The sequence below is a fragment of the Thermobia domestica genome, chromosome 9, assembly GCF_964235325.1.
Source record: "Thermobia domestica chromosome 9, izTheDome1.hap1.1, whole genome shotgun sequence".
Classification (NCBI taxonomy): Eukaryota; Metazoa; Arthropoda; class Insecta; order Zygentoma; family Lepismatidae; genus Thermobia; species Thermobia domestica.
In genome coordinates this window covers 19,864,323-19,889,399 of record NC_137462.1, presented here as the reverse complement: position 1 = coordinate 19,889,399, position 25,077 = coordinate 19,864,323, and the positions used below count along the sequence as shown (strand labels likewise).

Sequence of the window (25,077 nt, the reverse complement as noted above, 5' to 3'; positions counted from 1 at the left end):
GCCGTTGCTCCGCTCGCCCCCCCCCCTCCACGGCACGGCCCTGGAGCCGATGACTTTTTTAGTAACTTCTCTAGTGGACCGGCGAACACAATCATCTAACGTAGCGTGGTTATGATCTGTGGTAAAAAAAAAAAAAAAAAAAAAGAAAAGAAAAGAAAAAAACGCTGGCCGGGACAGAGAAGATCGTTTGTTGTTCGACTGTGCGAAATATTCCTACCCAATTCACGACGGTCGTCTTCGATATACATGAATCTCCATAGATGTCTTTCAGATGACCGAATACCTCAGTCGGTTGACAGCCTTCTGTATACAGATACTGTATAACTGATCGCGGATCCAACTTAAAATGTATTTGGAAAGGTAAACGCCATGGTTCAAATCTTATTGCTGCATAGATATGAAACGTTTCACAATGATTATTATGCTAATGCCACAAATATCCATGTGACTATATATCGTGTCTATGGGTTTTCTCGGGGTACTCCCATTCTTCCCATTTTCTCATTTCACTAATTTTTCCATCATTATTCATTTGCGTTAACCATCGTCTCCTTTAGTCTATAGAGCATAATGGCAGGACGTTATACTGGATTGATTTCCTATAACTACACTGAGAAAAACCCGTTCTCCGGGCAGCGATATATTGTATAAATACAAGGAATCCTCTTGCTTACTACAGAAATTAATATACAGCATACGTTATTCATATGCTACATATACACTGCCCTTAGATGTTACATCGTTTATTTATTTATTTATTTATTTATTTTAACAACACAACAGACATTCTGCCCATTTACAGTGTTTGTTTCAAGGATGTTATAAAATAGAGGATCTGGCCATATGTATCCTCATCCTATTAAATCAATGAAACAAAAACAAAAACAAAAAAAAAAAAAAAAAACCGAGCATCGGTACGTCTGATTGGCTACTCTCGTTTCCGCCATCATCTGATTGGCTACTTTCGTTTCCGCCATAATTGTTGGCTGAAAACATTGCGATCCTATTGGGCAGAGTGGGCAGAGTACGGGTGGCGAAAATGTGGCGTATTGCTTCAAGATTTTGTTGTAAGGGCAGATCCTCTATTTTATAAGATCCTTGGTTTGTTTACATATATATGATAAACAGAAAAATGCAGGAATTTTTGTTTCACTAGCTAATTCAGCTCATCATATCACAAATTGTATTTTTAAACACTCTTTCAGACATATTGAAAACAGCTATCACTTCACATTTTTATTCACATTTTGCCGTTGCAAGATGTCTGACATCTAACAGTTTTCCGTATATCACATGCATATACTTAAGTTATCTTCGTCAGCTATATGTTATATACGTCCATTTGTATGTGAGATTCTGACCACCTACATTGGTCATACGGAAAGTACGTATAGATGGAACACTCATGCGGAAAATATTATAAAACATACGTTTTCAGTTATACGTCTGCTGTACGTTGTCCAAAAACTACAAGAATTACTCATGTAACCTATCTTTTTAAGTACGCCACATATAGTTTTGTTTCTCAGTGTATACACTGCAACTAGAGTGCAATCCCGTGTCATCACTGTTCCTACCAGAGGTACGGAATAGGTTTGGGAATTTGATCACTCATACTGACGAAGCAACAGCAATTTTGGTGAGAGCAACGTTTGGGCATTTAGTGTCGCTATGCTGGACTGAAAGCAAAGCACAATATGATTAGTGACATCATGTAATAGCTACCATGGTAGCAATTTCGTATTCATTTTCAAATAACTTGGCGAATTGAAAGAAAAAATACAACATTAATTTAGTTTTGAATACATTTCATTCGTAGCTTTTCTACTACCATAACTTAGTTACAATTGTATGTCCGTTTGAAACAGTGGTGCCAACCCGAAACGTTATGAAATCCCATCTTGAGAGGAAGAAATTTCCATTTTGCTCTTGAATTTCCCACGCTATGCTAATAACAAAATTATCTAAACTTTGGAAACATGAACATTGATATACATTAGTGTATATCAGCCATTTTCTTCAATATATGAGTGAATGATTCAAAAATTTCGACCGTCTACACTGTAAAATATTTCATAGGTAAATTTACAAAAAAACCTTTGGCAGTCTGTTTGCCAAACCTCTATGTAAATTAATTTACACCTATAAAGTAAAATTACTAACATGAAATGGTGTAAAATTACATTCTTATCAATAAAAATATCATATTTTCTTATAAATTTACTGTAAATTTGTAAAAACAACCAGCAAATTTTGTAATTTAGTCTAAGGAAACGTATATCAACTTACAAAATGAAGAGTAATCCATTTTACATTGATGTTTGGTAATTTAATTACAAATACTTTTTTTTTCAGTGTACGTTTATCAAACAACTTATGAGCACATATTTCCCTTAATTGAAAGAGAGAATTGAAAATGCTGATGAAAATAACTATATTTTGTCGTGAGTTTAGTATTTCTATCACGATCTTGTACCCAACGTAAGTTTTAAACTTCATTCTTGAGACATTTCTTTTGGAACATTTTGAAAATTGTATGTATCTTGTTTTACCTTCTTCCGTTAATTCTGTTCAATTTTTCAGTTTTCTTTTGTTTTTCTAAATACCAGAGTACAATCAACGTTTCTTAGCGTTTGTTTTTGAGATTCACAAGTCAGTACATAAATCACTTTAACACAATAAGCGTTTTATAGTAACAAAATTTCGCAACTAGCATTAATTTCATGTTTATTGAAGACTCTTTTGTCTACTCGCCCATGGAATAGATGTTTGAAAAATCCAATAAATCCCATAAAATATGGAATTATTCCCATGACTTTTTTTTTTTGCCATCGCTGGTTTCAGATGAGGGATTTGTTGCTGTGCATTTGCTGAAAGGCTGGAGTCAGTAGCTGCTTATACGAGCTACCGAAAACGACGACAACTTCGTGGTTTCGTAAGACAACATCTCTGAAAAATGAAAAATTCGCGGCAATTTTAGGTTATGGCTATTCGAGGATGCGTTTCTGATGCGTTACCTCACTCAGCGAAGTCGACATAGGTGGCTACTCGGTAATTTTACTTTCGCCAGAGTTATGAATCATACTGTGAGCCAGTCAGGGTTTCCAGGCCTTACTGCTACACCCTTATTCTCATTCATGCGAATCACGAAAAATAACACTATTGTATTACATAGATTTTTCTGTGATTAGTTAATTTTTCGGAATTTCCTTTTATTTTTGTGAATTTTCTTTTGTTATACATGCACATACTTTATAATAGCAGAGTTCCAATACTCTGCACAAAGTATCTTGCAAGCAGCTGTTTCTTGCTAAAATCTCCTTGCTTGGAACAGGTCTTTCCTTTTATTCCTTCCTTTTGACATATTTTACTGATTCCGAAACAGCAGGTGGTCTATTGTTCCGAAACGCACAAATACGCTCGAGCCGATGTATTCTGCGCGTTTTTATTGCTTTCTTGTTTGCAGTGCATTGTGATTAGCCATTCACATTTAAATGCATGGTCAATTTATTCCAAGCGTACGCATAAGCCATAAAAACGCGTTGCGTATACATTGAGTAGCCATGCATTTAGACAACTAAAAAGAAAGTGTATGGATTTCTAACTTACATACGAAAAGAAAGAAAAAATAGCCAGTAATGATTACTAGCATAAATGGAATTCGTGTGCCGAGGGAGGCGAAAAAATGTGCAGAATGAAGATTTTTTTTTTATTAATTCCCTTTTCATCTCATCTCTTATCGTGGGTTAATAGTTATTGCAGTGATGCTATACAATCTGCTTCGTATGATTGGCTGATGAAAGCGAATGAGCCAACGGATGCACCAAGGCAACTCAAGGTCGTACACATGAACGTGACACCTCAGCGGGGTTATTGCCATAGGGTGTGTTTAACACAAGACTTTTTTTCTTTTTTTACCTATAAAAGGCGAAAACAAGAAAACGAAAAAAAATCACAGTGCTATGAAGCTCATTGACCCATTATGCGACATCAAAGAAACAGTAAGCTCTTAAAAGAAAGAATAAAAAATAAGTGCAAAATCTATTTAGAGAATGTTTTAAGTGCTTTTAGTACCGGTACACTTGGCGCCAGGATTTATTTAGTTTCTTGTGAGTATGGCAGAAGTTAATTTGTATGTTAGAAGAGTAGCTGGGATGCTGGAAAATACGTCGTCATTGCGGAAACGAACTTTCAGATGATACTTTCCTAGCAGTACTAAAGTTTTTTATTTAAATTCTTGCGTATTAGAGCAAAGTATCAGATACATCTGAAACTACAGCACCAAAGGATCAGTTTCTAACATAAGACGGAAGTACAGCATTTTTTAAAAATATTGATAGCAATAAAACAAAGAATGTCACGGCAGTCTAGTTAGTAAGCGCCTATCTGTCCCCTGGGCTGCTCTTGGTTCAGTCTGGTGGGCGGTATGATTTCGTCGTTCTGACCTCGTTCCAATGCAATTCTGAGGCTCACCTAACCTTTTTAAAAATAACAACTGAGATCTACAGTGGACAGAGTAAATTAAAGGCAATCACGAAGTCCAGGGAAATTATTTAGGGAGACAAAGGAGCAATTGATTCCGCTTGAGATGAGGGCCTGTCAACAAACATTGTTGACAGGTCCTCAATATAAAAACAATGAGATGTCAAAAATTAAAGGTAAAAATAATAACTACTAAGTTATATTAAAAATACTAAAATAAAGTCATTTTTACGATATGCATTCGTTATAGCTTGTTAAAATCCTAGAGATTAAAATATGTTTCCTCTTATGCGGTTACAATAAAATTTTTACCCTTGTATCATATGTTGAAATTTTAAAATCCACATTTTTTAAAATATAGTGCGAGGTACATCGGTTGTTAAGTTACTTTTTCTACAAATACAAAGTCAATTAAATTTCCCCTGTCAGCCAGTGGATCCAATTTAAAGTATATTTTCCAAAGTCGTACGTGTTAGAGTAATAGTCCAGTCCTAACTTAAAACAAAGTATTCTAAGAAAACACTTTTGGACCATTTCAAGTTTGTTCACGAGAGTATTTGTTAGGCTGTTCCAAGTCACCGATGTATATTCTAGTTTCGACCTTACCAATAATTTACATGAGCGTACATAAGTATCTGACTAACAAAAAGTAGCCCATTGATTAAACAGGTAACCAATTATTTTTCTTGCTTTATTACATACATTTTGTATATGATCACCAAAGCGTAGTAACCTGTTACATGTTACACCTAAATCCTTTATTGTGTCAACTTTCTGTATTATGGTACCTGCTATTTCATATTGACTCACGTAGTACTGCGATTTGTTACTGCAGGTTATGGACTTAGTTTTCAAACAATTGATACTCATACCGTTGTCTTTGCACCGAGTAACGATGCTACTTAAGTCTTCTTGTAGCCTAACGTTGTCCTTAATATTGTTTACAACTCTAAAACGCTTAATGTCATCAGCATAAAGTAAAATATTGGAATGTTTTGAAACTGTTGGTATGGTAAGTCATTAACAAAAATTGAGAAAAGTAATGGACCAAGAGGAGAACCTTGAGGAACACCATTACTGATACTGGATGAATCTGACAGGACATTTCCAATTTTAATTTGGTATGTTCTACCAGTCAAATAGCTTTCAAAAAAATTTTAGATGTAAGGGTGTTACATTTATGTTTGACAGTTTTTTTTTTCAAAAAATAGTAATCTACGAGCAACTGAACCAAAAGCTTTGCTCATGTCAATGTATATAGCATCAGTTTGTGATCTACTTTTCATTGCATAGTAAGCAAAATCTGTTATTTCGCAGAGGTTGATTACAACTGATTTCCCTTTGTAAAAGCCATGCTGTGCTTCTTGCAATATATATTTACATTAGAAAACAACTGTTTGTGAATGATAGTTTAAAAATTTTTAGTTTCAAGAGTTTCAAAAATTATTATATATATTCTGTGTCAGGTAAACGAAATATTCACTTCTAAATTCTGTATTTTCAACCAGGGCCAGTGACCTTGTCCTCTAATCAAACTCTTTTGGAGACATCATAATGTGATGGAAAACGCCTGTACTGTAGGGGTTGATCTGGCAACATTGTTTGTACGCCAACCAACTGCATCGATTGAAGCTGTAGTTATGGTTGGGAGCCCACCGTAAGAGTAGGACCATTCTTCTTAATTATTTTGGTGTTGCCTAAGGATACAAAGAGTCAAAAATCTAGTTAATTCTGGGTTTCCAACCGCCACTCTTGCGTTTGTTCTAAAGTTCTCGAACTTCGTTTCATCTTAACAATGTTCATTTTCAATTTGACTTCCCTGCCCGTCAAGTTCCGATCTTCCATCACATCTTGAAGTTTTAGTACACAGAGCAAGTCAAATTGTTGGATCCAATTTCAGAAGTGTATTCTTTGAAATCTAATAAGCATATGTTATTGTGAGACGTGCGCTTCGAAAGGCTAACTTTCAAAATTTCGGTTACAAACAGTGTTTCTACTTTCTACCGCTAAGAGTCAGCAGCGAGCAGTTAAGAAAAACGGCGTTGACAGAAGAACAGATATCTGTCTGTGTGGTTAATTATCATGTAAATAAGTCTATGATTAGTGTTCAACAACATTTCCGTACCAAATATCGGAGTGACCCACCTGCTGAGAAGGCCATTCGTAAGTGTTATGATTATTTCAGGGATTCCTGCTGCATCTATAAACGAAAATCGACTGCTTGATATTGACTGCAACATGTTACAAAACGTTTGGCAGGAGATAGACTAACGGCTTGATGTGTGCCATGTTACGCAAGGTGCTCACATAGAACACTTCTGAATATGTTCCGAGAACACACTACAAAACGTTTGGCAGGAGACAGATTAACGGCTTGATGTGTGCCATGTTACGCAAGGTGCTCACATAGAACACTTCTGAATATGTTCCGAGAACACACTACAAAACGTTTGGCAGGAGACAGATTAACGGCTTGATGTGTGCCATGTTACGCAAGGTGCTCACATAGAACACTTCTGAATATGTTCCGAGAACACACTACAAAACGTTTGGGAGGAGACAGATTAACGGCTTGATGTGTGCCATGTTACGCAAGGTGCTCACATAGAACACTTCTGAATATGTTCCGAGAACACACTACAAAACGTTTGGGAGGAGACAGATTAACGGCTTGATGTGTGCCATGTTACGCAAGGTGCTCACATAGAACACTTCTGAATATGTTCCGAGAACACACTACAAAACGTTTGGCAGGAGACAGATTAACGGTGCCATGTTACGCAAGCTGCTCACATAGAACAATGACAGTTTACCTTTCTTGGCACATATCTCACAATAACATGTTTATTAGATTTCACAGAATACTCTTCTGAAATCGGGTACATCATTTTGACTTGCTCTGTACTTTTGCTTACCTCGTTGTCTGGTGACTATAGCAGGGGAAACAAGAGATGGTCTCTGAAGTTTCTTACCACATGCGGAGGGGAATTGGAGCCCCTACTTTGGTGCTAGTGTTACCAACCACGGTAGCTCTGTCTTACACCGTTAATTAAATTGCCATTATAATTGCATCTCTAAAAGAGCCTTGACACGTAAGTAGTGCAACATCACTGCGAGCTGTCCGAGACCTTCTCTTGTTGGCTCCTCTACAGCGCTCTCGCATTCGGTGCATTGGTTGAGTTGAGTTGATTTTAACACCCCTTTTCAGCAGCGAGGCTATATGAGACGTGGACCTACTGATTAACGTGGAATTCGAACCACATGAGCTCCCGCCGGGAATCGAACCCGGGCTTCCCACGCCAAAGGCGCGTACGCTAACCGCTTAGTCACGGAGGAGCTCTCGGGGCATTGGGTGCTGGGTTTGATACCAGGTGCGAGAACCTTCTAATTTGAACGCATTACGATATTCTAATTTCATGTTGAACTGGAGGTCCACGTCGCATATAGCTTTGGTGTAGAAAAGAGACCATTAAATCAACCAATAAATCTATGATGTTTGCAAATAGTACGTTGTCATCAACGAAACGATGGGACAAATGTATCTCCTTCATAGTTTCCCCTTTGCTGTCTAAGTTCGGAAACCGAAACACGTATAATTATATAGGTCTAAGCACGTTTGTAATTATCTTTCTTTAAAATGGCAGTAAAATACTGAAGTACAATGCAGAATAATAAATTGTACGACTCGCGCGTTGACATGTGTCGTCCTTCTGTTTTTAGAATGAAAATTCTTTCCTTTTTGGAAGAGAGTTTATAGCTCTCATTTTTATTTGTTAAATGCTCTGTGGAAGTGGAATAAAAACTAATCAGAGGACAGGAAATACAAGATTCCGTTCCTTGTTTTCCGTCCAACAGCAGTGCATGATGACTTGGTGGCTACAACTCTGTTACATGGATTGTTTGTGTTTCTTGTTTCATTTATTTGTGTTTTCAATTTCCTTTCTTTACATTCCTTCATCAACTTGTGTGGTGTTTCCTTCTTGTTCTGTTCCTTCCGTATCTCCGTTTTTTCTTTCTTTTATTTTTCTTTTTTTTTTTAATTGCCGTTTTGTAATGCTTGTTGTTAATCTTCCGTGCTTATATGGTGCGTCCATCACTCGTTTTGTTTTTGTTCTTGTTTGTTTCCAAAGTGTTTACTACTCATATGACTTGTAACATTTGTCCTACCTGCATCGTATGTCGTGAACAAGATAGTATGCACCCAGCAGGGTTGCCATATCACTACCTATCAAAAGTAGCTGTCATTAGGTGCACTTTTAGTAGTTGAAGCATTTACTCGATTAGATTAAGTAAGTTTCGTGTCATTTCTTCTCGGTTACCATGGTACCGAAACCAATCGAATATATATATCAATGTTATGTATATGCGTCACATTTATACATATTTGTTCAGTGCGCGAAGTGGAACAAAAGCAGAGGCAGTATGTTTTATTATGATTTTAACTCAACATACCGGTAATTTAAATATTGTGTTGATCACTGAAAAACCAGAGACGGTATGTCCTCATTACTGAAAAAGCCAGTGGCGGTATGGCATACCACCGCATACCGTCTCACTTCGACAACTGCGAATCGAATATACAGGGTTTGCATAAACGATTCATTCGTTTTGAAAAGGCTATATTTTCAAAAGTATTACATGTACACTCTAGGGATGGCCACAAAGTTCCGGTTCTCGGAGATCCGGTTTTCAGAACCGGTTCCAGACCTGGATCCGAAAACCCGGTTCCAGAACCGGATCTTAGGAACCGGTTCCAGATCTGGATCCGAAAGTCCCCAAAGACCCGTAAAGGAGGCACAAAGTTCACCTTCAAAAATAATGCAAAGAGGACCATGCGCTTGTGCCTTCCCTGCCCAGATTCGCTTGTGCCCCCAGAAAAAAGATTTTGGTCCACCAGTGGGTGTTTAGCCAAATGAGGGCCAGTTTGCCTGTTTAGCCAATGAGTTTGCAAGTTACCCAGTTTATTTAGCCAAATGAGACAAGCTGCCGCCTCCTGGGCGCCTGCTTGTCGCTTCCACCATTTCATCTAGCATACTGTTCACAGCTTGCCAGTAGCTCGCGTTTAGCGTAGGGATGGTAACAAAGTTTCGGTTCCAGCGGAACCGGTTCTGTTTTCAGAACCGGATCCAGACCTGGATCCGAAGAACCAGTTCCAGACCATGATCCGAAAAACCGGTTCCGGAACCGGATCTTCTAGAACCGGATCCGTTCAGACCCGAAAACCGGTTCCACCAGGAACCGGTTCTAACCATCCCTAGTACACACACATGATAGATAAATCAAAAGAAGCACAAACTCACCAAGTTTGTACTGTGTGGCAGCAGAGTCCATTATCTTTCCTATCGGGTGTGGCAGTACGAGATTAGTACCTGTCGAAAATGGAGGGAAAGCAAGAAAAACGTTGTCGTGTACTTGAATATGCCAGAAGTTCGTCTGTTCTTCTGTGCAATGCGCTTTAAGAAGAGAGTGTGGAAAAGAACCGCCATGTAAACAAAGCATTTTGCGGTAGTATCAGCAATTCAAGGACACTGGTTGTTTGTGTAAAGGGGGAAAGCACCTGGCCTCCCATATCTCCTGATTTAACACCCTGTGACTTCTTCTTGTGGGGGTACGTTAATAACCTTGTTTATCTACTCCACTACCGAAATCGATCTCAAAGAACGCATCAGTGCTGCAGTGTAGACAATTGACAGAACTATACTACATAATGTATGGAATGAGCTCGAGTATCATCTGGACGTATCTCGTGTTACCAAAGGGGCACATATTGAACATTTGTAGAGCTAGAAGATGTACAAACTTGGTGAGTTTATGGTTCTTTTCATATATCTTTCTTTTGGAAATGTAGCCTTTTCAAAATGATTGAATCATTTATGCTAACCTTGAATTTAAGTACATGAAAGTTATAATATATTCGCCATGACGATCATTACATTTGACATATGGCGAGATGTTTTTCCTGGTCATGTCGGATACGTAACTACATCTCTGGCATTATAATGTCACATGTCATAATGATCCTTCATTGCACAACTGATTAAGGTCTTGTAGCTCAATGGTAGAGCGTTCCCCTCTGGTTTCAAACCCCACTCCTGTCAAGTGAACTTTGTGTGGACAAACACCGTGTACGTGGGTTTCCTCGGGATTCCCCCGTTTCCTCCCACTTTCTTCATTCCACCATTTCATCCATCTCTCATCATCACCGTCTCCTTTAGCTTAACCGGCATAAACGTGGGACGTAAAATTTCAAAAATGTCATTCCATTTTTTGATTGAGGTCTGTACGTCTTTGCTGAAAAAGAGAACCAAATAAAAAGTGTTTTGAAATGTCAGCAGAGAATAAGAGTCTAAATGGTTGAAGTCTGTAGATCAGAGAGGTCTTTCAGTTGGCTGTCGATTTATCTGTCTGTTATTCATAGCACTGTTTAACCAACATATCACATTAGTGCCATAATGAGGAGGCGCTCTATTCTGGTGGGTCTTCAGGATAACGGTCTGGCAATTCTTAAAACATCTTCAGGAGTTGATAGTAAATATTTCAGACTATTTCAAGAAGTTAACTAACAACCTGAACATGGTTGTGACCTTTGGTATCTGTGAACAAGTGAATTCGAATCGCTCTAATACATCATATGCTTTCAAGGTATTCTTGTTACTCAAGTGAAGATAGATTACGTTCAAATATAGTATCGATGAAGAGATCAGAGTCTGAAACAATTGGTACAGTTCCTCATTTACAAAACCTGAGGTATTGTATAGAACAGTTACAATTTGAAGTGTCATTTGTTTCTTATGCAGGATACACCAAAGGAGTCACATCAGAAGTTTTAAAATGCAGAAGTATTAAAAGGCAAAGCGATAGTTCTTAAGGTTCTTCACTACTGCGAAATTAAACTGCCGCTAATTTTAGCGTTTTTCTGTAATATCCTCAAAACAAATAAAAATATCCGAAAAGCAGAAACGTAGTGAACTAAACAATACGATTTTGCGTGTGATACTGTTATCACAATCCATCTATCTGCTTTTGATTTGCAACTGTAGATAGATTTAACAGTTTTTGCGGGTTCTGTAAATAACGGCATACCAAAAGCAGATAGGTGAATTGTAGTAAAGGTATCACATGCAGAATTGTATTGTCTAGTTCACTACGTTTCTGCTTTTCGAATATTTTTTATTAGTTTTGAAGATATTACAGAAAAACTCTAAAATTAACGGTAGTTTAATTTCGCTGTAGTGAAGACCCTTAAGAATATATGCAAGTCTTTAACTGCTAGAATTGTCTAACTGTACTATTTCTAAAGTGGAGAAGTCCTAACAGACAACAAGCCGATTTTTAAGAATACTGCGTAAATCCTAAACTGAGGCGCGAAAGTACTGAATGAGATGAAGCCGATTCTTAAGGAATTGGATAAGTTCGAAACTGCAGAAGTTTCAAATATAATTTACTTGCACAAATTCTAAAGAGAAGTCAATTTTTAAGAAGATGATACCTATAAACTACAGAAATTAAAAAGAAAACGACTCAATTTGGAAAATGAAAAGAAATCTTTTAGTTTATCGTCCCAGGTTGATGCCTTTAAGGCTAAGTGAGGCCGATGATTAAGGAGAGTGAATGATGTTGGAAGAAATAGTGAAATGAGAATGTAAGAAAACGCACAGACGCGGACACGGATACACGGGGCAAAAACGCACCCGGAACGTTTGAAGTATCCCGAGAAAACGCACGGACACGATTTTGTCCACCCACGAACTTACTTGTCTGGGGGAACGAACCAGGGACTTCACGCACGAGAAGTAAGGCCTTTACCACTGAGTCACAGTGCCCCCTGACCCAATTCTTAAGAGCATGCGTATAAGTCCTTAAAGTAATCTAATAGCTGTAGTCTTAAACCTCACACGTCCTACGCGTATAAGAGAAAAGAATTCCTAAGAATGTGTGTAAGTGTGAAACCACAGAACCCCTAAAAGTAAGTCACCTGAGCAAGTTCTAAAAAAAACATACGTAAGACCTAAACTGAAGAAACCCAAAAACCGTCTAACTGGACTAGTCCTAAAATATACAAATCCTAGTCGAGAAGCCAGTTCTTAAGAAGATGTATAAGCTTTAAACCAGTGCCAGACTGGCCACGTTGACTACTTGGCAATCGCCAAGGGCCCGAAGCCTATGAGGGGACCCGCAGAGATCACGAGGTGCAGGACCTCTAGGCCTTGGTGGAATTTTCTCGATCGCAAACGCTTTCTTGAGTCTGTCTACCAAAAACGTTACCAGAAGCCTAAGTTCGTCTTTCCAAAAGAAGCCTTCTCGGCCACCATTGTTCATATCAGTACGGCCCCGTGAGCCAGTAAAACTTGGTACTTAGCAAAAACCCCCCTCTATTCTGTAGCGGCCCCTTGCGCTTACCGTTCCATGTGCTCAAGCCGCATGTGATGAAAGGGCTGTATTAATAATAATAATAATAATAATAATAATAATAATAATAATAATAATAATAATAATAATAATAATAATAATAATAATAATAGTAATAGTAATGGGGGCCTTTAAGGACCCGCGCCAAGGGTTCTCAACTTGGCCAGTCCGACACTGCTTTAAATTACGAAGTTCTAAAAGACAAGAAGCAAAATTTTAAGAGCATGCAAATATCTGAAACTGCGGACCACTACAATTTTTAAGATTTAATGTGCTTTAGAAGTTACGAACGTCATCTAGTTTTGCTTTCCATCGGCATATTCTTACAGCAGGGGTGCATCTAGACATTTTTGTTGGGAGAGGTCCAAGCTTTGAGGAAGGGGCTCTAATACTACAAGCCACTACGTCTCTGAAGTATTGAACGAGTATGATTTCGCACCCGAAAAGAGGGTAGGTAATTGTAAAATACTTCCACCTATATTTTCAGAAAAAAGTAATAAAACTATAATATTTTTATAAGAGAAAGTGTTGAGTTGATTTTAAACTTAACGTCTCCACGGGACCTACTGATTAACGTGGAATGTGAACCACATAAGCTTCTGCCAGGAATCGAACCCGGGTCTCCCACGTCAAAGGTGCGTGTGCTAACCGCTTAGCCACGAAGGAGCTCTTATAAGAGAAAAAGTACAGATGGGATAAAATTTTAATGCAATATCAATCATTTCTGTGTTAAACAATTACAGTTTTTCCGAGAAATTTAAAAATCTATGTTGAGTTAGGAAGTTTAGGGATAACCAGCCCCAGTGAACCTCGTGGGTGTGTCTCTGTCTTACAGTCATATATCGTACCCTTTCGACAAAAGTGACACAAATAAAAAAAAAACACGTCCCAAACTTAAAACTTACGTCCAAAAAAAGTCCAAACTTACGTCCTTCACGAGAAAAGTAACATAACGCAAAATATGTCATTTTGTTTTAATACACTCTGATTTTGGTATAATTTTAAAGCAATATTTACAACACTTTTGAACATTAAAGAACAAACCATTATATGATTATAAAATAACTTTAAAACAAGTTACGAGTTATATAATTTTTCTCGCGACGAATACAAGATTGGACCTTAAGATGTTTTGACTTGAAACACTTCTGTCGAAAAAAATGCGATATAGGAAAATTTAATTTTGGCTTCAAGTAAATATTTCAGTGCCAAGGAAAACTTATATTTATTTGATTTAATTCTATCTCTTCGTAAGAATCGAAAACTTTTCGAAGAGATGAAGGTGGTTAAGATTTCTTTGGGCAGCACTCTCTGCTTTTATATGGCTTCATTGAAATCGTAATTGTTCCTATTGTTACGTGTATACATTTGTAATTAATAACAGAGATGGCAACGTTATGTGTATTGAAATTTCTCCGCAGAAGGAACATGACGTTGAACAAGTTCTGTTGTAAAAGCCAAAGAGAAAGAGAGAGAGAAGAGGCTGATATTCTGTGGTAATGACCCTGAGGACGTGCCGTGGTTTCATTGCATGTCGTCCTTGCATCCACTCGGTCTTCTTCTTCGTCTTCATACTCTTCCAGCGTCTTTATTTGGTCAGCCACTTAAAGCCATCAAAGATACACTTTTGCAAATCATTTTCTTTCCTCTCTGTCTCTATCTTATTTCTAAAAGATCTCTATATCTTTTGAAGTAACAAGATAATATAGGAAATTGCAGCGTTCAGTAGAGCTTTAAAAATCTCGGCTGTAAATGTCTAATTATTTAACTTTGTTTTACATTCTCGCAAGGCAGTTGGAACGCAAGCGAAACGTTAATATTCCAAAACACAACAGAAATTATGAAGTAAAATGTTTCGCAATACACAGAAAAGTGAACCAGAATAATCATAATACCATAGAACCACACAATTGGACTTTAAAAACCAAATTGTTAGTATATCCGTTCATTCGTCCGTTACTCCACATTGTGTAACTCTTGAACGAAAGTTATTTCTTGAATTCCGTTTTTTCTGCAATAAATGGAGGGATTATATACACCAAGGTCATTAATGAAGTCAACTCAACATATTTACGGGTAACAGTGACTATGCATACCCGTTTAATATCTATAGCATTTCGTAGGTTCTATACAACCTTCACAACAGCAAAGAAATGCTGGTTGCCTATAATAAAAGGATATGAAGCTTTTATTATTCCTACTCAACCGAGTTCATTCACGGGTAACAGTGCCGTTTAATATATATAGCATTTCCTAGGTTCTATGCAACCTTCACAATAGCAAAGAAATGCTGGTTGCCTATAAGAAAAGGATATGAAGCTTTTATTATTCCTACTCAGCCGAGTTCATTCACGGGTAACAGTGACTATCAATACAGGTTTAAAATCTACAGGATTTCGTAGGTTCTATGCAACCGTCACAACAGCAAATACATGTTGGTTGTCTATAATAAAAGGATATGTAGCTTTTATTATTCCTACTCAGCCGAGTTCATTCACGGGTAACAGTGACTATCAATACCCGTTTAATATCTATAGCATTTCTAGTTCTATGCAACCTTCACAGTAGCAAAGAAATGCTAATTGTCTATAATAAAAGGATATGTAGCTTTTATTATTACAAATTATTTCAGCCGAGTTCGTTAATAGAGTCAATCCGTTAACATCTTCACGGGTAACGGTGGCTATCAATATCCCGTTTAATATCTGCAGCATTTCCAAGGTTCTATGCAACCTTCACAATAGCAAAGAAATGCTGGTTGCCCATAATAAAAGGATATGTAGCTTTTATTATTCCTACTCAGCCGAGTTCATTCACGGGTAACAGTGACTATCAATACCCGTTTAATATCTATAGCATTTCTAGGTTCTATGCACCCTTCACAATAGCAAAGAAATGTTGGTTGCCTATAAGAAAAGGATATGTAGCTTTTATTATTCCTACTCAGACGAGTTCATTCACGGGTAACAGTGACTATCAATACCCGTTTAATATCTATAACATTTCCTAGGTTCTATGCAACCTTCACAATAGCAAAGAAATGCTGGTTGCCTATAAGAAAAGGATATGTAGCTTTTATTATTCCTACTCAGCCGAGTTCATTCACGGGTAACAGTGACTATCAATACCCGTTTAATATCTATAGCATTTCCTAGGTTCTATGCAACCTTCACAATAGCAAAGAAATGTTGGTTGCCTATAAGAAAAGGATATGTAGTTTTTATTATTCCTACTCAGCCGAGTTCATTCACGGGTAACAGTGACTATCAATACCTGTTTAATATCTATAACATTTCCTAGGTTCTATGCAACCTTCACAATAGCAAAGAAATGCTGGTTGCCTATAAGAAAAGGATATGTAGCTTTTATTATTCCTACTCAGCCGAGTTCATTCACGGGTAACAGTGACTATCAATACCCGTTTAATATATATAGCATTTTCTAGGTTCTATGCTACCTTCACGATAGCAAAGACATGTTGGTTGCCTATAAGAAAAGGATATGTAGTTTTCCATACTGAAGTTATTTTCATCGAGATCGTTAATGATGTCAATCCATTTACATTTTCAGATGGCTTTACGATGTCTATCCGCATCATGTTTAAATTCCATAAGTTTCCTTACAAGTAAACCTTACGTTTGGGTGAATCGAGTTGCTGACTGAGACACACATGAAAAAGTAGTACTAAATGTGGTCAGTATTTCAGTGAAGTTATAGGTGCGAAGCTCCAGGGGCTTAGAAGATACAGCTACCAGAACATCACATGGAAGTACAGAATAGTTGTCATACAGTTGGAGGTAAAAGCTCTGTAAGACCTCTTGTAACGACAAAAGGTGAATAACAAATATATGCGTACATATTAGGACTACGAGGAAGTCATATAGTGAGGGTATATCTGACGGCGGCCATCTTGAAATCCGCCATTTTGAATTAAGGTTAAGTTTTTAAAATAGGAATAGGGTCATGTGATACATGATTTAAGGCGCAAATTTAATCAAAAGAACAATGGTGACGTTAATTTTGATTTACGTGCAATTGGTAAAAAGTTACAGGGAAATTAAATATTGTTGCAGCATATGTATTAGTCGTTTACTCCACCTTGTAAATTTTGTGTTAATGATAATAATTAAATAAAAAGTAGGTGGATAAATATTAGGTCTATGGTAAGAGTTGCCTTGCTGGCGGCCATGTTCAAATCCGCCATTTTGAATTAGACAAAAGTTTTAAACAAAACGCATAACATTGACAACTTATTAATAGCAAATTTTACCGTAATTCTAACGGTATAACCATTTTTGCTTTATCATTAACCAGCATTTGTTATCGCATAAACAAGTTGCTAATTGAAGGAAAAATGACCAAAGTGGAATTGAGTCATAATTGAACTTGAGTCTTTCTTCCAGAAAAGTCCTCAATTAGTACAATCAATATGTAGTTCAGAAAAGAGTGCATGGCTTGCACAAATGCTATGCTCACAGTGAGCACACCTGACAAAGGCAATCGAGCTACACTCGAGGAGTGACACATTTGTCGTTAACAATTCCGTCAAAGCAGTAGTCGTAAGGAGCGATCCATTTAATTTTGTGCTGGTTAATGATAAAGCAAAAATGGTTATACCGTTGGAGTTATGGTAAAATTTGCTATTGATAAGGTGTCACTGTTATGCGCTTTGTTTAAAACTTTTGTCTGATTCAAAATGACGGATTTAAACATGGCCGCCATCAAGGCAACTCTTACCATAGACCTAATATTTATCCACCTGCTTTTTATTTAATTATTATCATTAACACAAAATTTACAAGGTGGGGTAAAGGACTAATAGGGTATATATATGCTGCAACAATATTTATTTAATAATTTCCCTGTAACTTTTTACCAATTGCGCGTAAATCAAAATTAACGTCACCATTGTTCTTCTGATTAAATTTGCGCCTTAAATCATGTATCACATGGCCCTATTCCTATTTTAAAAACTTAACCTTAATTCAAAATGGCGGATTTCAAGATGGCCGCCGTCAGGTATACCCTCACTATACGAATTCCCCCTAGTCCTAATATGTACCCATATATTTGTTATTCACCTTTTTTTCGTTACAAGAGGTCTTACAGAGCTTTTACCTCCAACTGTATGACAACTATTCTGTACTTCCATGTGATGTTCTGGTAGCTGTATCTTCTAAACCCCTGGAGCTTCGCACCTACAACTTCACTGAAATACTGACCACATCTAGTACTACTTTCTCATATGTGTCTCAGTCAGCAACTCGATTCACCCAAACGTAAGGTTTACTTGTTAGCTTCTATGCAACCTTCACAGTAGTAAAGAAATGTTGGATCCCTGTAGTAAGAAGATATTGAATTGTGTCTCAACAAGGCTATACTCAGACGTGGACCTACAAAATCTCAAAGTAGAATCTTATCCAGCCCATTGCTTTTCAATTTGAAGGCTCTCTCCCCCCCCTGAAGTCGTACTAGCGACAAGGACTGTCACATCATTTTGTGCGCTGTCTCATCACTATTGGAAGAAAAAAATGAAGTGTTGTCCATGAGACGATACATTTATTGTCTCGATTCTAGAACTGGATGAGAAGTGCCATTTTGAATTCGAGAAGAGTCGACAAAACATGATAATTCTAATCTTTTTTTTAAGACGAGTATTTTTGTTGAAACGTTAAAAGATATGCAACTCAGATACGCAATACTCCAATAGTAGATATGTGGTAAATATTATTATTCCCATTCCCTAAGCGTCGGTGGACCACCGATGGGCAACTAACGACATCCCGCCAAAAATTGACGGTCCCGCAGCGACGATCCGTTTTGAAAATTATACCACCAGTGGCCCACCAGCAGCAGAGACACGACGAAATGCCAAGCAACCTCAAAATTACTTTCCCAAAATATGTTAAATCGCCTATATGCATGATTTGTTTACATTAAGGTGAGTCTTTAAAAAAAAACACTAAAAAAAAGTACCCCAGGGTGAGCACGAACCACCAAAAACCTTATGATTAGTAGGTGCGTGCTCTTCCGATTTCGTCAAGTGTTGTATCAAATATTTGATGATTGCATTCCCCGTAAAAGAGTAACTAATAAGATCTACCCTACATGGTTTACCCCGAATATTTTTAATAAAATTAAACGTAAAACTTATCATCGTAAAAAAAAGTCGTCTCAGTGTAGGCAACACTAAGTACCATGAAGAGCAATTTCGACAACTGCGTAGGGAAATTAAAGCAGAAATAACTGCTGCTTATAAAGAGTGTTTAAGCAGCACAGAAGATAAATTAAAGAATGATCCGAAATTATTATGGTCCTTCATTAAAAATAAATCGCCTCACTTGTCTTCTGATCGCATACAGTACAATGGTCGCGACCTTACTGATGATAGGGACATAGCTAAAGCATTCGGGCAACATTTTAGTTCAGTCTATGGCTCCTTAAGAGCGAACTATGGCGTATCGAGCATGTCTCTAAATGATCGTTCCAGTGCTCTTCTTGATATATTTTCACTACCTCTCATATCCGAAAAAGAAATAAAAGAAGCAGTAAGGAAGTTGAAATAGAAAACAGCAAGTGGCCCAGATATGATCCCAACGTACATTGTGAAAGGCTGTTCAGATATATTCTTACAACCTCTGAATATTATATTTAATTTATCTATAAAAACATGTACCTTCCCTGAAAAATGGAAGGAGTCAGTTGTGTGTCCAATACCCAAAACGAACTCAGCTAGTAACCTTAAACACTTCCGACCAATTTCTATCTTATCTGCGTTTGCCAAGGTGTGTGAATATATACTGCATAAGCGGATAACGGATCATGTTAAACCTGCACTATCTGTCAGTCAACATGAATTTCTGAAGGGCAGATCTACTGTATCAAATCTAGCACTAATAGCAGACTACATTTCGAAGGAACTTGACAAGCAAGGAACTTGAAAGTAGATGTCATATATTTCTATACTGATTTTTCTAAAGCATTTGACGTCATTGACCATGACATTCTCTTAAACAAACTGGCATCCTTTAACTTCTCGAAATCAACTCTGCAATATTTTGTTTCCTACCTTCAAAATCGTAAACAAACTGTACTGTATCGTAATCATAAATCTCAAATCTTTCATGCAACATCTGGAGCCCCTCAAGGCTCGAATCTGCGACCTCTACTTTTCATTTTGGCGGTAAATGATCTTCCTGAGTGCCTTCAATTTTCTAGAAATCTACTCTTTGCTGATGACCTTAAAATATTCAACAGAATTAAAACAATTCAGGACTGTTTAGAACTTCAGAGTGACTTACAAAATCTTGAAATTTGGTGTAAAAATAATAAATTTAAGTTAAATGTTCGTAAATGCAGTTATTTAACATTCACTAGAAAAGAAAAATATATTCAATATGATTATTCAATATTAGGGGAAAAACTGAAAAAGCTTGATTTTATAAGGGATTTGGGAGTTATTTTTGATTCAAAATTATCCTTTATTCAACGTATTGAAACTATTTGCAAAGAAGCCTACAAAAATCTTAGATATATTTATCGAGTCAGTAAAGATTTCCAAAATGACCAAACTTTAATTGTGCTGTATTATGCATACGTCAGGTCGAAATTAGAATATTGTGGTAGTATACTATATGGAACCCTAATATACAGAAATACTCATTCTTGATTGAGCGCACTCAAAATAAGTTTTTAAGGCTTCTTACCCTTCAGAAAACAAAATTCTATCGAAAATTTGAAAGCTACATTAACCTTGTTGAAAATTTTAATTTTGAAACATTAGAACTCAGGAGAAGAAATATTGATTTATTATTTTTGCACAAACTCTTTCATGGCAAAATACATTGTCCTGATCTTAACGAACAAATATGTATCCAAGTACCATCTATTAAATTGCGCACTGCTTCGAAAAATACATTTTTTTGTATGACAGCGAAAACAAACGTTTTAAGCAGATCTCCTATATGGAGAGTGCAACCTACAACAGGTTAGTTAAAGAAAATTTCAACCTGGATGTACTAACAATGGATGTAAGTAGTTTTAAGAAGTCTATTAATTCTGTAAGACAAATGTAATTATTATATATCCTGTATTATTATGTTAACCTATATAATCTGTATAACGTATATACTATGCAACACTGTAATTAGGCCTGTGCCTGTTGTGTTATATGTCAATAAATCAAATAAATTAAATCAAATTAAGAAAATCTAGCATGTAGGGGAATAAACCATTGAGGTCTTTTTAATTTAGCCAATCAGAGTACTCCTTTAACCGCGTATATTCGATGGTAACCGTTTGGGATAAGATAAAATGCGTTCGCCTTGTAATTTGATAACAAAATGACTCACGTCTATTTACTTTATTTCATAGCTCTCCCATATTCACTTTCTAATGATCGGCGACAATTGCCAGCTAGATTCATACAATTATACGCACTCATATCAATATTTTTTACTTCATGATGTAGATTCAGGGGCTACTCTTGACCCCCGAAGGTCACTTTAGGAACAATTTGTCAGGAAAAACAATATAATAATAATAATAATAATAATAATAATAATAATAATAATAATAATAATAATAATAACCGCATGCACATGACTGGCTATAGTTCGAGTTTGTCTCTCTGCGATACCCCGCGACGAATCGAAGGAGCGCGGACCAAAATGAAGTCATTGCTGCTACGCGGTGGTAACTTCAACACCCCGACTCTAGGTATCTGTTTGGACTCGACAAAACCCTGCCGCCAGTGGTACACTAGCGGCAATCCTTCGACGCGACGCCTCGCTATATCGATTATCGACATTTCCCGGCAAGTGGGCCATTAAGTGTTGGCGACGTTTGCGGCATGGAGGTATCACTTAATTTTTTATCTTCTCTTGATGCCGAAGGATTCTGATCACTTCTGGATAATTTTTTTTTTAAATTAAGGTATAAATTTTGTATACAAATTTACGAAACGAGACGAGACGGGAAATGCTTTTCCTCAATCGGGACGAGACAAGAAATAATTCCTTGAGAATCGAGACGAAATTTGTACTAAATGTACAAGACGAGACGCAAAAACCTTATTTATCGCCTCGTGGACAACACTACATTATTTAGTTCAGTGTTTTCCTACTATGGAAGGAAGTTGAGTGTCAGTGGCGGATCTAGTCTAGGTCCGGGAAGGCGTAGCACCCCACCCAGATTTTTGAGAAACAAAAATAATTGAAGCTAGTATTTACATTTTTTGAAAGTTGTGTTATCTTTTATTCTTTATTGGAAATTTTTTGAAACACTAGATATAGTTTCATTTCCAATTTTCCTGTATGCATTGTTTTAAAAAATACTTGAAGACCACAATGTGAATGTCTAATTTATCCATAATATTCATCGGGAGAGTGTTAAGGGGGTAGACTACTAAATATTTTTCAAAAGCTAACAATTTTTTCTTTTGCCTGTTTTTCGTAAGTGAAAAGAGATAATGAAAGGTAATAACTTACCACAATAATAGATAATGTTATTCTACATCCGAAAATACGAATAGGAAGAATAATCAATGTTGCCATCCATAGAAATGACAGTGTGGCCAAAATTTGAATTACTCAAAAATCTTGGTTAAGTCAGAGACTAGAAAAATAAACTTAACGGTAATTGATGACTTATCATGATATCTATCTGAGTTCCTTGTTAACTACTTTTTAAATATTATTTTTATTTATTTTGTAATAACTTATTTCTTTTGTAAAAACTTATGTAAGTTATTACAAAAAATACAATTATTATTTAAAAAGTAGTTAACAAGGAACACAGATATCGTGATAAGTCATCAATTATCGTTAAGTTTATTTTTCTAGTCTCTGACTTAACCAAGATTTTTGGGTAATTCAAATTTTGGCCACACTGTCATTTCTATGGATGGCAACACTGATTATTCTTCCTATTCGTATTTTCAGATGTAGAATAAATTATCTATTATTGTGGTAAGTTACCTTGCGTTATCTCTTTTTACTTACGAAAAACAGGCAAAAGAAAAATTGTTAGCTTTTGAAAAATATTTAGTAGTCTGCCCCCTTAAGTAGGAAACTTCGGCAAGACCCATCAAAAATTGCAAACTCATAATATACTTATTGGGTTCTGTCGTCCCCCTAATTTTTACCTTCTAGATCCGCCAGTGTGAGTGGTGAGTGGATTGATTTTTTTTTATTATTGAAATGACTCCTTTTGATCAACGAGGCAATCAATATAAGAGATCATCTCCCCTTAACACGTTCGCTGCGGCAGTATAAAACTGAGTTTGGATCTCAGTGGTATACGGGTCTCGGTGTGTCTCGAAGGATTGTCCGTCGGTGCGTTAATGTTAAAAATCTGTACGAACGAAAATACCACAAACGAACAGAGGTAATAGAATGTATAAAACGGTACAGCACAGAAATGAAACATCACACGAGCCACCGGTGACTCGTAATGCAGCGAACACGCTAAAAGTAGTTTCCAAATCACTACTGGGTATATCTAACGAAAGTACCCTCTCTCTATGAGTATTGCAGTAAAGAAACAGTGTGTTGTTTCAAATGAAACATTCATGATGAACTTTAATTTTGTACGTGGAAACAAAGGTGTTAAACAAAAAATGAACTCATTGGTCAATATTCCATAATTACGGTGTATACCTTTTAGGCAAGCAAATATTTCATAAATACAAGTAAATGGAAAGATTGTGGAGGAATTCGTGGAATGAGAATGTAGGAGGAAATCATAAAATACAAACGAGGCATTCTTCGCAATAAATTTACTTGTAGTGAGTTCGAACGATGGAGCTCTCATCTAAGAGAGATTTACTTTCTTAATAAAGCAAATCTCGTGATTTACAAGTTCTGCACGTTCTCCACAGATACGACCAGCAACTTTAAGCATGATTGAGGCTCTTTGCGTGAATGGCCCATAGGTTGATATATTTGAAAAGCGCTCCAAGAAAATGTTGACTTGCCTCCTGTAAAGTCATTACAGTTAAGCTTTGAAGGCGAAGATTTGTCTTGAAATCTTCTGAAATTTCACGAAATAAATCCTTAGGTCAGCTTTTTGATAAGCAGTTCTGTGCTCTTTTGATAACGAGGAATTCAACACAGATCTAAAGTGTCAGACCGTAATGATTGTGATTTTTGAGTCCACCGGTGGTTGAAACATTCTTTTTTGCAGCTTTGATAGCAAATTGCTTTCTAAAAGCTTTGCCTCCTGTTGGTTTCCCACCACTTTGTTTGATACGTACCATTGTAAGTGTTCAGTTTTGTCTCTATATCAGTCGAATTCGTTTTCCTCCTTAAGTTAAGCTTACTTCCGAACTATGTTTTGCGTAAGTATTGGAAATCTTATAGAGCAATTAAGTCTCGCGATAGATATCAGAGCAAAAACATATCGAAAAGTGGTTTTTCACAATTGATAGGTTCCATCTCCTTTGTTAACTCTCTACTTAAACCGGAAGTGGTTGAAGTTAGCCATTTCCTGTTTCAATGTTTTCGCTGTAGAAAAAATACGGTAATAAATAGCGACATATGAAATTTTGTAGTCGATTGAGCGTCTCAAGGGAACATAAGGGAGATATCTCCAACACTATCAAAGTCGGAAGTGGTTCGAATTTAATAATACTTCCAGTTTAAATATCGATTTCCGTAAAGCAAAAACGGTAAGAAATATCGAGTTTCTTTTTTAATTGATTCAGCATACCCAAGAATAGGTCCCATCCTCTTTGTTAATTCTCTATTCAAACTGAAGTGGTAGAAATCAACCGTTTCCAGTTTTGATATTGGTCGCCATAGAACAACAATGATAATGCAAGAATTGAACAAAAAGTAATGACAACATTGATGTAATTTGTACCTAGCTTTATGCACTGAAGAACATTTGTTATATTCCTTCAGTATAATCGCCTTCCATCTCTGTTACTTTCTGCCACACGCGTGGAAGATGTATGCCGTCGGCGCGCCAATCTTTGTCGTTATCCCGCAAGGACCGCCATATATGGTACGGATTATGACCTCTTGTGTCATTGTGCTTCTCGTGTAGTGGTTCCTTCATTTTAGCAACAAGTCATCACGAAGTCTTTGAAAACAATGTTGCTCACTGCACCCAACTGTTACTTTATTTATTTATTTATTTCATACGAACAACACAACAGGCTTAATGCCCGGTTATAAGGTCGTG

General features: G+C 36.8%; 1 protein-coding gene across 2 annotated transcripts in view; it reads left to right on the top strand.

Moving 5' to 3' along the window:
• The window catches only part of LOC145694448 (DNA oxidative demethylase ALKBH2-like), an 859,325-nt gene that overhangs the window by 665,100 nt on the left and 169,148 nt on the right, over nt 1-25,077 (top strand). The gene's annotated exons all lie outside the window — the stretch shown is intronic.